This window comes from Clytia hemisphaerica, unplaced genomic scaffold (genome assembly GCF_902728285.1).
Source record: "Clytia hemisphaerica strain Z4C2 unplaced genomic scaffold, Clytia hemisphaerica genome assembly, whole genome shotgun sequence".
In the NCBI taxonomy this organism is placed as follows: domain Eukaryota; kingdom Metazoa; phylum Cnidaria; class Hydrozoa; order Leptothecata; family Clytiidae; genus Clytia; species Clytia hemisphaerica.
Genome location: NW_027103354.1, coordinates 46,276 through 59,134, shown reverse-complemented (window position 1 = coordinate 59,134; position 12,859 = coordinate 46,276). Strand labels below are relative to the sequence as shown.

The 12,859-nt window shown below is 36.6% G+C and overlaps 1 long non-coding RNA gene across 1 annotated transcript; it reads right to left on the bottom strand.

Moving 5' to 3' along the window:
• Positions 1-3,623: 3,623 nt before the first annotated feature.
• LOC136820733 (uncharacterized) lies at positions 3,624-6,969 on the bottom strand. The gene is made up of 2 exons (XR_010848638.1): positions 6,393-6,969; positions 3,624-4,843 (listed from the first exon to the last, which is right to left on the bottom strand). It is a non-coding gene; the product is annotated as an uncharacterized lncRNA (long non-coding RNA).
• Positions 6,970-12,859: the final 5,890 nt, after the last annotated feature.

The window sequence follows — 12,859 nt, the reverse complement described above, 5'->3', positions numbered from 1 at the left end:
AGGAATAAAACTCAATCAATGTGAACAAAATTTCGTTCAGTATATGGTCTGATCATCAATACCCTTCTGAACTGGGCGACGTTCCCCGATCTGCAAGGAGAATAGAGCACCGCAGGGATGTTTTGCCGAGACGTGTCTTTAAAAATAACGTTGTCCGTCTCAAAAAAAGCCACTCTACTGTTCTCTCGCTCGGAGCTCGATTGAATACGAGCCATGTAGTCATACACGGAGTTTTAAATTCGAATATGTCAAATTTAATATAGTGGAGATAATTTTCTCGATCATTTCAGGGAATATCGTGCAAGTTTTATCCCCTTAATATTCATTGTCGCGCGACTCGGAGATACTAAACGTTTTTTCCCATCTCCTGCCTTATAGATAGTTGAAAGAATGGAAAGTTAAAGGTACGCACACACGATAGCAAAACTTCAGCTCATTGACGTATGTTTTTAGTTTCTTTTGGTTTAATAGAATCAAACTTTTTTTTTTTCACGTCATGATAACTTTCAAAGATTAAAGTTTTACTCCTGTGAAATTTCATTTCAAATTGAAGTTCTGTTCATTGTTATATTTCCAACGGTGGTACAAAATTTACTTAAATTAGCCTCCGTCTCAGAACGCGGTCAGAAAATTTTGCGGATAATTTCACAGCGAAAATGCATCCAGTGAAATGTGAGTAATGTATCATGATTCAAGTCGACTGACATAATTATACACATAATACATGTTACAAGTTTTGCCTACGGATTCTCAAGCTCGGCTATAATAAAACTATTACATGTTAGTAGCAGACCCGACTGACCAATGTTATGTAGCAGGTTGAAACATGAGTTTCTGCTGGAAAGATGCAGTTTGTTTTCAAGTTAAATCTTCAAAATAAAACAAACTGTGTGGGTTTCTTTACTTCCAAACAACCTACCAATAGTTTTGGAACACTCCAAATAAAGGAAGATGGCTCTTCTTGTGGATTGGCTTTCTGATACCCCATATAAACACGATGTGACATGAAAGTGAAGAGACATGATTTGTTGGTTTTTGTTTGATTTGTTGACTCATATATCTCATGGCAAATGGGATAGCAAATGACTTTTCATGTATTGCTTGGTTCTACACATGATACCTCTAACTTTGAACACCTCCAGAATGTTGAAAAAAGCATTTTACGAGATGAGTTTCAATTATAATTTTCATGGAAATTTTTAATCGACAGATTTGGCTTGGTTTGGCGTCAGCAGTTTTGTTTGGTATCGTGATCATTAAAAGCAATGAAATGCCACACAGTCACTCTACACATGATGTCTCCAGCCATGATTGGTATCAGAATGTTGGAAAAAAAGATTTTACGAGAAATTGTTGATAGAAATTATATTGACTTATTTTTACAAATTTGGCGGTCAGGCGGTGTGGGTTTAGTTGGTTGATAATGTTTACACTGTGGGATGGTTTTCAAAAAACTGTTATATTGATTGTTGTTTGTTGGAATTGATTACAGTACCAAAAAAAGAGAACCTTTTTTTGATAAATACTTTATTTTTTTCATGAATCGAAAAAACCGTGTGGATAGTATGTCTTGTAGGTAGTAACCAATGCAGTGTCTGTTTTCAAATTTTGAAAGCTCTATACCTACTGAATTGAAGCTCTGACTAGCTCTGTTTTAAAAACTTTGAGCCATGTTTTTTTCTTTGTTGCTATTAAAGAATAGATTTTTAAATTGTCGTCATGTAAATTTATGGTAAAGTTTTAGTTTTTGAGTTTAGTTCATCAGTAGTACATACAGTAGTATTTTTTCAGTAATCCTTTCTTGTAAATATAGTAATATTTAACCAGACTCATTGCCCTCATTATATTCGAATTTGTATTTTTTTAGGACTGATAAGTACATATTTTTAAACACCAAAACAAAGCAAACAACATGCCAGTTCTTTCTGGACAAATATATATGTATACTTTATTGTGTGCTTTGAGTTCTATTTTAATCAACCCTCTCAACTGCTGATTTTTCAACTATCATTTAGGAGTATAGAATGGGCCTCCATAGTACCATTTTCTCTAAGTATTTTGTGCAAATTTTCAGCAAAGTAGACTTCTTGACTGTCCTTGTCCCTTATGTTAAAGTTGTTCTGATGGAGGACATTGCTATTTTTGGTAGCCTTCACATATCAATAAGGAGCTTTGGTGTAAATGTTTTTTCTGATGAAATCATACTAATCTGAAACTATTAGGCCTTTATGAACTTTCTAGAACAATAATCTTGCTCCAATCTCGAGAAACACTGGAAAAATAGGTTAGCATTCCCTGCCATAATTTCACAGATTTCCTCTGCTTTCTGCTTTAAAACGCTGTCGTATAGCCGAAAACGAAAGTGAAACTGTGAAAACGTCCGCAAATTCGGGCCCAGTCCTCTTCCGAGACGGAGGCTAATTGGAGCACTCCTAAAGAAATGGGCATGGAAAAAAAAAAAAAAAAAAGCTACATGCTGAATGGACCTACCTGAAGATTGATGTAATAAGACAATTGAAAAATGAGAACAATAGTATGAGAATGCAGAATAATACGAGAACAACTCGAGAAATTCATGGAATCCGGCGATTCTCGGCTGTTCTGGCGATTTTTAGAAAGTTCCTGTACCAAAATCAGTTTCATTGAAAATTGAACTATGCTTAATCGTGGACATTCTCATAAATGATGTTTTTGTTTGAAAAAAACAAAGACATGAAACGAAAAAATCCAATGAAAATCTGCAAAAACGGAAATTTCCGGCTTTTTTGGCCGGAAAAAACATTTTCACAAAAATCGAACTCGCGGTCATGTTTTAAGCATTGCGAATACGCATCACTCTGCAAAAATTCAGAGAAAAATAAGGATGAAAATTTGAGAAAATGTAAAAAAAAAAACGGTTTTTCTGGCATATTTCCGGCATTTTCGGCCGGAAAAAAATGTTTTTCGAAAATCGGGCTCCGTCACATTTTAGGTATTGTCATTTTGCATCAGTGTGCAAAATTTCATAAAAAAATATAAAGTACAGCTCGAAAAATTCAAGAAATACTGTCTTTCCGGCGAAAATAGGTTGTTCCGGCGATTTTTGAATAGTTCTGGCTTCAAAAATCAATTTCATTGAAAATTGCAACATGCATGATGGTGGGCATTGCTATTAATAATGTTTTTGAATGAAAAAACAACGAATTATAAGGAAAAAGTCCAATGGAAATCCAGAAAAACGGCGATTTACGGCATTTTCGGCCGTAAAAAATTTGCTCTCAAAAATCTGACTCGGCCATGTTTTGGGCATTGTTAATACGCATCTTTGAGCAAAAAATCAGAAAAAACTAATGATAAAATCTCGAGAAAATGCCAACAAAAAAGGTTTTTCCGGCATATTTCCGGCCGGAAAATTTTTTTTTCCGAAAATCGGGCTCCGTCACATTTTGGGCATATTGCCATTTTGCATCATTGTGCAAAAAATCAGAAAAAACTAATGAGCTAATCCCGAGAAAAGCTGGCAACAGACGAACGAACGAACGAACGAACGGACATGGGTTAATTTAAAGGACCTCCACCGGGGTACCCGGAGGTAGGTCCAAAAAACAGTGCACACTAAAGAGTCTTTAAATGAAAATCATGTATGAATTAAAATCCTCAATCCTTTTATGTTCTCACAAAACAAAGTACCTAGTAAAATAAAGTGAGATGAATTACAGTATAAGGGTTTTATATAAATTCTGTTCAGTTTTTTTTTCAGACCAACTGTACTAGTTTCAAATAGCTGTTCTGACCTTGTTCTGAACATTGATTCAAATTACAAAGGGGTACTTCAAACAATGATTGACCACTGTGGGTATTTCAACTAGACTATCTAGCAAAAATAGAAAGATCATCGTTCATCACATCCAAACTACATAAACTCTTGAATAAGTTCTAATAAAATAAAATATAGTTCTAATGCGTCTTTTGTTGTTTTAGGTTTTGAAAAGTTCTCTATTCCTTTCAGTTCTACCGCTTGGGAAACAAATTCCAAAAATTCTGGACTGTTATCCTCTGGTTGAATAATGACTTCTGGGTCCTCAAAAACAGAAAGTTCATCGATATTAATTTCTTTTCTGTAGGAGCGACTCTCATAAAGCTGAGGTAAAAAGTACAGGGAGTCAGGACGACCTCTGGGAAGAGATACATTTTGACTGGGTGAAATGATATGTTGGTTCCAACGAAGGGCAACATCTGTCAGCTCTGCCCTCAAAATATCCATGAAGCAGTAACGCACACATTCTGCTACTGCAGGAACGGCAATATCAAGTAAACCATTATCGCTCAAATCTTTAAAAAAAAATCCTCCACCACATTGGACGTTCTTTATTAAACTGGGACCAAAAGCATTCAATCCTTTGATTCGCTGGGGAGGTTCCAATTAAAAAACTTCCTTCACCACTGAATTCGTCATCATCAGCTGACCTTAACGCTACTTGTATTGGTTCTATTATGCTATTCTCCGTCCCATCATCGCATCTGATTCTCAAGGGAATGCCTCTTAGTTGTTTAGCTGCATCAATAAAGAATTTGGCAATGACGCGTGGATTTTTATTTGATGGACAAACCTCTAGCCAAATCAATCTTCGAGAAAAGCCATCTATGCAGCCATGAATACTAAAACCGTAAGGTTTTAGTTTATCATATCCATCAATATGCCAGAGATGGTCTGGTCCAGGAACAGAGTAAATTCGTCTTCGCAGACGTTTTTTTTTTCGTGCTTGAACACCCTCTGGGTCCACCTCTCGTAATATCTCCATAACAGTCTGACGTTTTGCAGGAATGCCCTTGCTTTGGATAATCTTCCAGATTTTTCGATATCCTATAAAAAAAAGTAAAGAATTTCATTTTAGTTGTAAATGATAGATTTAAGGGTACCTACCTACCTCTTAGGGGAACAAAATATATTTTTTCATAAATCTTTGTGTTTTGCAAAGCTACATCATTGCTTTACATGATAAAACAAGAATAATTAAAATTTAAGTTGATGAAGATGAAAAAGAAAAGTTTAAAAAAAGGGTTTGTCTGAACCTATTATTATTATGGCCATCCCAGTCCTATTATGGCCACCTCAGCTAAAAATGTAAGAAAACCATGCTTTCAGACCTTTTTGAGTTACTCTTGTAACAATCTTATATGAGTCAAGTTCTACAGTACAATAAACTTTTCAATTCCAAATTGTGCTTCATGTTGGGTGTGGCAGGCTTTAGGGCGTGTTTGGGCTATTTTGGCATTTTATGACTATAAGATCATTTATCTGCATTTTATTTTGACGTTCTTTTGAGGGTAGTAGCCCAGTATTATGGTCAATTCATTTGTGTAAAAGAAATATTTTTCAAAATTTTAATGAAAATATCTTACATGGCCATAATAGGTTTGAGGTAGCATTGTCAGAACATGGATGGTCTCGCCCTTTAGAAAAAATATTTTTCATTGAAAGTATAATCAACTAGTAGTCCAACAGTATAGTTAGGCTCTGTAAAAAGTAGAAGTAACAATGATTTGTCTTTGTCTTCTGAGAAGGCTTGGCAGTTGGGTCAGCAAATTTAATTTCTAGATTTTTAGGGGTAATTTTTCATCACCTTTGAACTTTTGAAAAAGTAAAAAAAAAATTCAAAGTAAATTTGATATCTACTAATAGATTACAATAGCATTATTAACTGGAGAAATTTTTATCATGATAGGTGTTAACCACACCTTTTTAAAAGGGGGTGGCCACAATACCGTAAGTTGGTCTAATATCAACATCCCTCGTCTAATTCCCACACCCTCCTTTAGAGAAAGGAATAATATGAAAGCTTGGATCACTGATTGAAAAAGGATTATTCCTCTCTGACCACTAAGCAAAGAAAAACAGTTTCAACCTTTCTATATAAATTTCAGCTGATAAAAAGGGTGTCGGAGAATTAGAGGATGGGTGTCAACATTAGACCAAGTTACGGTAAGACTATGACCATAATAGGATAGCTTAACTTTTAGTCTGACCTACTGTCACCGTAAAATGGAAAGATTAAGAATCTAATTTTTGAATATCTTGAAACTTAAACCAAGCCATTAGCCGTGTTGTTTAGTCCCTCCATCATTAATTATGGTGAAACATATATTCTAAAAGCAGCTGAAATTTTAGCCTATACTAGCCCATCACACGGTTTTTGATCGATCACTCTGTTGGTCAATAGCTTTTTTTACAAGTTTGCGTTTTTATTGATTGACGTCTCTGTCCATTTCAACACTCAACAGGACTGCAATGGCCTCAAAATAAAAAGTGATGTCGATCAGGTTCAATATTTTCCCACAGAAAAGTAACACCGGATGTGGCCGGATGTCCCGTGAATTCCAAGGGTCCTGACACACGCTTCTTTTTTACTCACCCAAATTGACACCACTTCCAGCCAATTCTTCTTCGATTAACTGACGAATTTCATTAGGGTTTTCAGCAGTCGCAAGATGTCGCCTGGATAGGCCAAGTGCAACTAAATCTCTTTTAAGAGTGGACAAGCTGATTTGTATGTTATGATGTAACAATAAAAAACCCAAAATGTCAAAATTTGAACAGCCTTGGTTGAAGTATTGTACGATGAAAGACTTTCTGTTATTGGATTCTTCACCCCCAACAATACAAGGAATGTAATTTGGTAGAGGCATTATTCGGGAAAAGGTTTTCAACCAGAATGAATGATGAATATATAGCCAATGATGATTGTTTAGTTTGCCAATCAATCATGGACCACAGCCAACCAGCAGCATGACCATGACCACAAAACTGCAACAACTACTTTTATTAACATTTAGCGCGACTATGTCTATCATTTTGGATATGATTGTTTATCTTTGTATACATTTTGAGGACCCGAATGAAATTACCAGCTACACGATTTCAGGACCGAATCATTATTTTTGGAAGTTAAACTATATCTTCTTTGGTAATATATGTCTCCTTTGCTTTTACACTAGACTATATTCTCTCGCGCACGATAACATCTTCTCGCGCGCACAACATACATTTCGCCTGGCATTTCGCACGCACAACATATTTCTCGCTCGCACAACATATTTTCCCCTCGCACAACATATTTCTCGCTCGCACAACATATTTCCCCCTCGCACAACATATTTCTTGCGCGCACAGCATATTTCTCGCGCACAGTCATGTTCTCGCGCGCAGCATTAATGAGCCTTCTGGGCTTATCTGGTACTCGATGTAGAAATTTTCTTCCGACACGCTAAAGCTCTGAAGGTCGGGAAAATTATAAACATCTGGAACCTTTGGATTACGGAATTACTCCTGACCGCGTTCGTAAAATTTAGAAAGAGTCTGGGGACGGTAAAAAGTTACTAGTGCCCCGAACTAAGAGTACACATGCAAAAAAAATTTCCCGTGCGATTTCTAAATAGTGCTCCGAACTGAAAAATGTAAACAAAGCAGGACGGGAACTAAAAATTTATTGAGAGTGGCTCTAAACCCAAACCCAATTACAGTTCAATTTATAGCAATAAAATGCGAATTCTTTGCTGCTACTAGAATAAATAAGTTTGTCTCCTCACATCGAATGACAATTTCACCTATTCAAGATCTTTTACTGCCTAAAAAAAAGTAAACAAGCAATGTCACGAACCAAATAATTAGAAGAGAGTGGCCATGAGCCAAATTTCCCTCAATCTAGTCCAATTTATACAGCAATATGTGAACTTTTTGCTATTTCCAAAATCACTAAGCTTGCCTCAACACACCAAATGAAAATTACACCTGCACTAGATCTTTCACTACCTGAAATATGCATGTCAGCCTCTAAAAATAGAGTTTGGCGAAACAGGCAAAGATGGTCCTATTACCAAAAAATAAAAGCTTTTTCCCCAAGATACTGATACAATATATGGGAACCTCCCTCCAACTTTGTTATTGGTGAAGGAGGATTCTGGCTTTTCTAAATAAACAACACACTAGGTCATGATAAACAAGTTTGTTGATGTCGGTTGAGGTTGGGCGGTCCGCTGCTCTGCATGGAGCATGGAGGGCGGTCGACAGGCTCTAAAGGTCTAAATTGGAATGCAGCAGTTTAAAATTCCAGCATAAAAATTATTGGTAAAACTAAACAAAACATACCTGATATGCTTTCTTTGATTTGGCCTTTGAAAATATAACCAGTCAACCACACCAAAAACAAATAAATAACAAAAGACAATAATCATGCAATGTCAAGCATTTTTAACTTGGTGCACTTACTAAGAAATTACACTAGGTACTAAATATAATACTGAAAAAGTAATGAAACTGTCAAGTTTCAATAAATCCACCAAAATAAACCAAAAACAGCCAACAATCGAAGGTTTGAATATTTCTCAAGCCTTCTCAGGCAGCAGAGATTTTCATGCTAAATTCAGTCGGGTGCAACCGATAGTCAAGCAAAAAGTGTAAGGACGGCTAGACACGACTGTGATGCGGTACATCAAACGATGACTACTATAGGTCTCCGATGGTATATTGGCCCGCTCCTTTAGAGCTTTAGCGTGGGCGGCCGCCAATACGCCATCGGAATATCAGATAACTTCTGGGCCATCGTAGAAATGAATGAACTTTGAGAAATTCGTGAAATGAGAAATGAAAACTTCCGTCAAAGTCGCAGATCGTGTTGTTTTGATTTTTGAGGAGGGAGTGATTGGAAAAAATAATGGCTGACTTCTAGTGGAAATTTTTATTTGAAAAGATTTTGTTTTGTTTCTTGTTTCTTATTGATGAGTCTCTTCTTTGTGTATATGTGGCTTTTCTTCATGGTTCTCTGCATGCAAAATTCTTTGGCCCATTTTTGATTGTTTTTNGGCCTTGCAAGTACACCGCGCGGGTGCGCGCGGGCAAAATATTGTAGCGCACAGGCGTTTTGTTAGGGATAGGCAGCAGGCTGGCGAAGCCAGCCTGCTGCTCATCTCTAACATGCACCCAGACGGCTGTGCACCCTCCCGGTGAGGTCTGTTCACCCGTATATACTATATACGTCACTCTATAAATAACCTTGAATTTCGGAAAATTAGCAGCCGTCGTGGCCCAGTGGTATGGACTACGTGTTTCGTAATCGGAAACATGTAGGTTCGAACCGGGGTAAAGTATTGAAAAGTTTCATAAAATTTTCCATGAATTTTCTAAGTCCCCGTGCTTGTCGGTGCATCATGAAGATTTAGCCATAGGTCGAACCTCTTCCAGCCGCCATCTTTGATTTGGTGAAGGCTTCTTCGTAAAGACGAAAGACATGTATCTATTTTTCGGATCCGGTATGCGGGAATAGTGTCAGGATCTGCAGGCGACTTGGTAGGGTTGGGTATGGGTGTGGTTTGGGTGTGGTTACGTATCAGATTGGCTAGGAATTGGGTTATTATCAGTTAGGGTTAGGGTTGGAGCTCGAAACAAGCACTTTTTTGTGATTTTTTCTTAATACAGTCTGGTCTGCAGTTTGTACAATATAAATAGCCGTCTTAAACGCTATCCTGGCATGAATCCGTGGCGCAGTGGATGAGGTAGACTGGCACGCCAGTCTTATCTGGCACCCAGATGGTGAAATTTTCATCCGACACGCTAAAGCTCTAAAGGCCGGGAAAATTTTCAAAATTGGCCCGCTCCCTTTAGAGCTTTAGCGTGGGCGGCCGCCAATCCGCCATCGGAATATCAGATAACGCCAGTCGGGCTGGAACGGTATCACGCGGGAAAAGTGATCGTAGGAGTTAGGTAAGCGTAGGAAGAAATTTTGTCGGCGGCGAGGGCTGAAAGCCCGACTGGAGCGAAACCCCAGGAAGGAAAAAACGGCTAAGCTGAAGCCCCAATCTTACAACGCCAGATTTCGGCGTTGTAGAAATGAATGAACTTTGAGAAATTCGTGAAATGAGAAATGAAAACTTCCGTCAAAGTCGCAGATCGTGTTGTTTTGATTTTTGAGGAGGGAGTGATTGGAAAAAATAATGGCTGACTTCTAGTGGAAATTTTTATTTGAAAAGATTTTGTTTTGTTTCTTGTTTCTTATTGATGAGTCTCTTCTTTGTGTATATGTCAGTATGTGGCTTTTCTTCATGGTTCTCTGCATGCAAAATTCTTTGGCTCATTTTTGATTGTTTTTTGTTTTGATTTGAGAGGCAAGAGAAGATGGAAAATCTTGTAACATCAGTTATCAGAACTTGTTGACTTGTTATCTTTTCCTATTCATAACTCATTCAATTTTAGGAATGGAGTATTCAAATTGCAAACACTATGGACTGTGAGTTTTTTTTTCATTTCAGCTTTCTTTTTCCTAGGTTTGCAGGTGGTAATCAAAGGGATAACCCAGGTACAGTAGCTAACAATTATTTACTGACATTCAAACACATAAGACGTTTTAATTTTCCAGGACTCACAAGTCAAAAATATATGGTTGTTGGACTACCAGAGACTACTACACGACACTGACACAATATGTCGTGTGTATTGGAAGTGCTACAAACTTTTGTGAATATCTACCTGGTTATCCCTAGTTGTTTTGAGTTTAATACGTACTGTATCTATCCCTATGATAAAATTACACAGTTTTGAGTAGAAATAAAGTTATGGTAAAGCGGCACTGACAAATTTCTCCAAAAAATATTTTCTTTCAAATTATGAAATATTAAAAGTCTTCTTACATCTAAAAATGATTAAATTTTTTCGCCATGCTTATGTTTTACTCAATTCTAGTATTTTTTCCAAAACTTATATATACTTACGTAGAGGGAAATTTAGCAGAATTTATGGAGAAAATTAAGAATTCTCAGTTTGGCAACAAAAATTTCTCTAAACGTACTGTCACACATAGTACCTACTATAACTTTAAACATTTACATATTTTTAAATTGCCAGATTAGTGTGGCAAGAAAACTCATTTTTTTCATTCAGCCATAAATCTTCAAGTGTGAAGTTAATTTTATAGTACACATACTTACAATTTACAGAAAAATGGGTGATAAGTATATATGTCACATGTTCAACAACCCATTTTTTTTCCACAGCTTACTTGTTCAACAAATTCTTGTCAAATTGAATGTCGAACAAGTGGGTTGTGGAACAAATGGGTGCCAAAATGATCGACAACCCAGTTGATTGACAATCCACTTGTTCGACAATCTATATAGTTGTTCAACCTGTCAACAGACCAGTTGTTTGAGAGAAGAGTGTCGAACAAGTGGTCGTCTAACAACCATGCAGTCGAGCAAATGGGTGTCGAACTAATAACTGTCAAACAACCGGTCTAACAAATGTACCGTCGGATAAGTATACTGTATACAATATATTAAATTGTAAAATTAGTGTGGCAAGAAAACTCCCAAAAAAATTTAGCCATAAATCTTAAAGTGTAAGGTTAATTTTTCAGCATTTTTGGTGTGACAAGAAAATTCTTCAGCACATAGCCACAGTCTATAGAAAAAGGTCAGAATTTACAATAATTCTCTTTCTCATGACAAAAATACTGCATTTTTCTAAAATCATGAATACGTGTACCCAAAAACTTTTCTGTCACCATATAAACTCTGGATTTTCTATCAGAGCTATCTTATCACAGCACTAAATTCTGCAAATTTCAATTTTTCACAAATTAAATTTGTACATGACAGATGTTACATTTTTCATTCGACAGACTGAAATACTTAGTTATAATAATACACTTATAATAATAATTATGCACCAATGTGTCATTGTTTTGAGGTTATGACATCTTAACTATTAAAAGTGTAAGTACTTTTCTGTTTTCTGTAAGTTTTCCATTTAATTGTCTGTACGTGTAATTTTCCTGTGCTTGGCTGGTACGTTACTAGCCTGGATATCCAAGCTCAAAATTTAAGAAAAAACAAAATTTTCCTCAACATACAAAGTTCTTAAATTATAGAGCTTGGTCTCCCTAGAGAATGAAAGTGAAAACCCATGTTTCTTAGCCAACCCAGGGCAGCAAAACAGAAATTAATAAAAAGCAGCCTTACAAGATCTAAAACTATTTAAAACATCCAAAGATTACACCAAAGTCCATAAAAAAGTTTGCATGCATTACCATGACCAACCATGTTTTCTTGGAAAATGAACTTGCCTCTGTTTTCTTCTTTTTCATGTTTTCATGTAACAGAAAGCCCTATCTTCACTAGCAACTGGAGGACTATCCTTTTTTTGCTTCAGAATTGCTCAACGCCGTGTAGATTGGCCCTTACGGTTTTAGCGAAGTGAGCGCAAGCAAGCGGACTGCATTCTCATATGAGAATGCAAATCGCTCTAGGGAGACCAGGCTGTAAATCAGAACATAAAATATCTAAAACTAGACTGTGAAATAATTTACAGCCTGGATATCCAGGCTATGAAGAACTCAAAGTTTACTGAATTTAAGCACATAAAATATTCTTATAATTATTGATATTCACTGAAACACCGTTCGTTGTGTGCTGCGGTGGAGTGTATGACGTAACTCGCGCGGTAAATAACTTGCCTTTTGTTGGAAGATCATATTAGGCGTTTTGGCGTTACCACCCTCGAAGCTAGCGGGCGCCCCTGTCTTTCCGCAACTCTTTCCACCATTTTAGATGGCCATAACAAAAGATCTAAAAGGGCGCCATAATCTTGGAAGATAATTGGTCAGCCCCGGTGACCCTTCAAATCTCTTTCACGATTTTTTTCTTCGTTTAACAAGACTCAACTTATAATTCCGTTTTCGGATTATTTTCGGAAAACAAGCTATCGGGAAAACTTTGGCGCGAAAAATATTTTTTCTTGGAAGAGAAAAGAAACACATAACTTCATTAAAAGATTTGCGCATAATAATAAAAGAACGCTATTTTTTTGTGTATTCAATAAATTGAAAGAAGC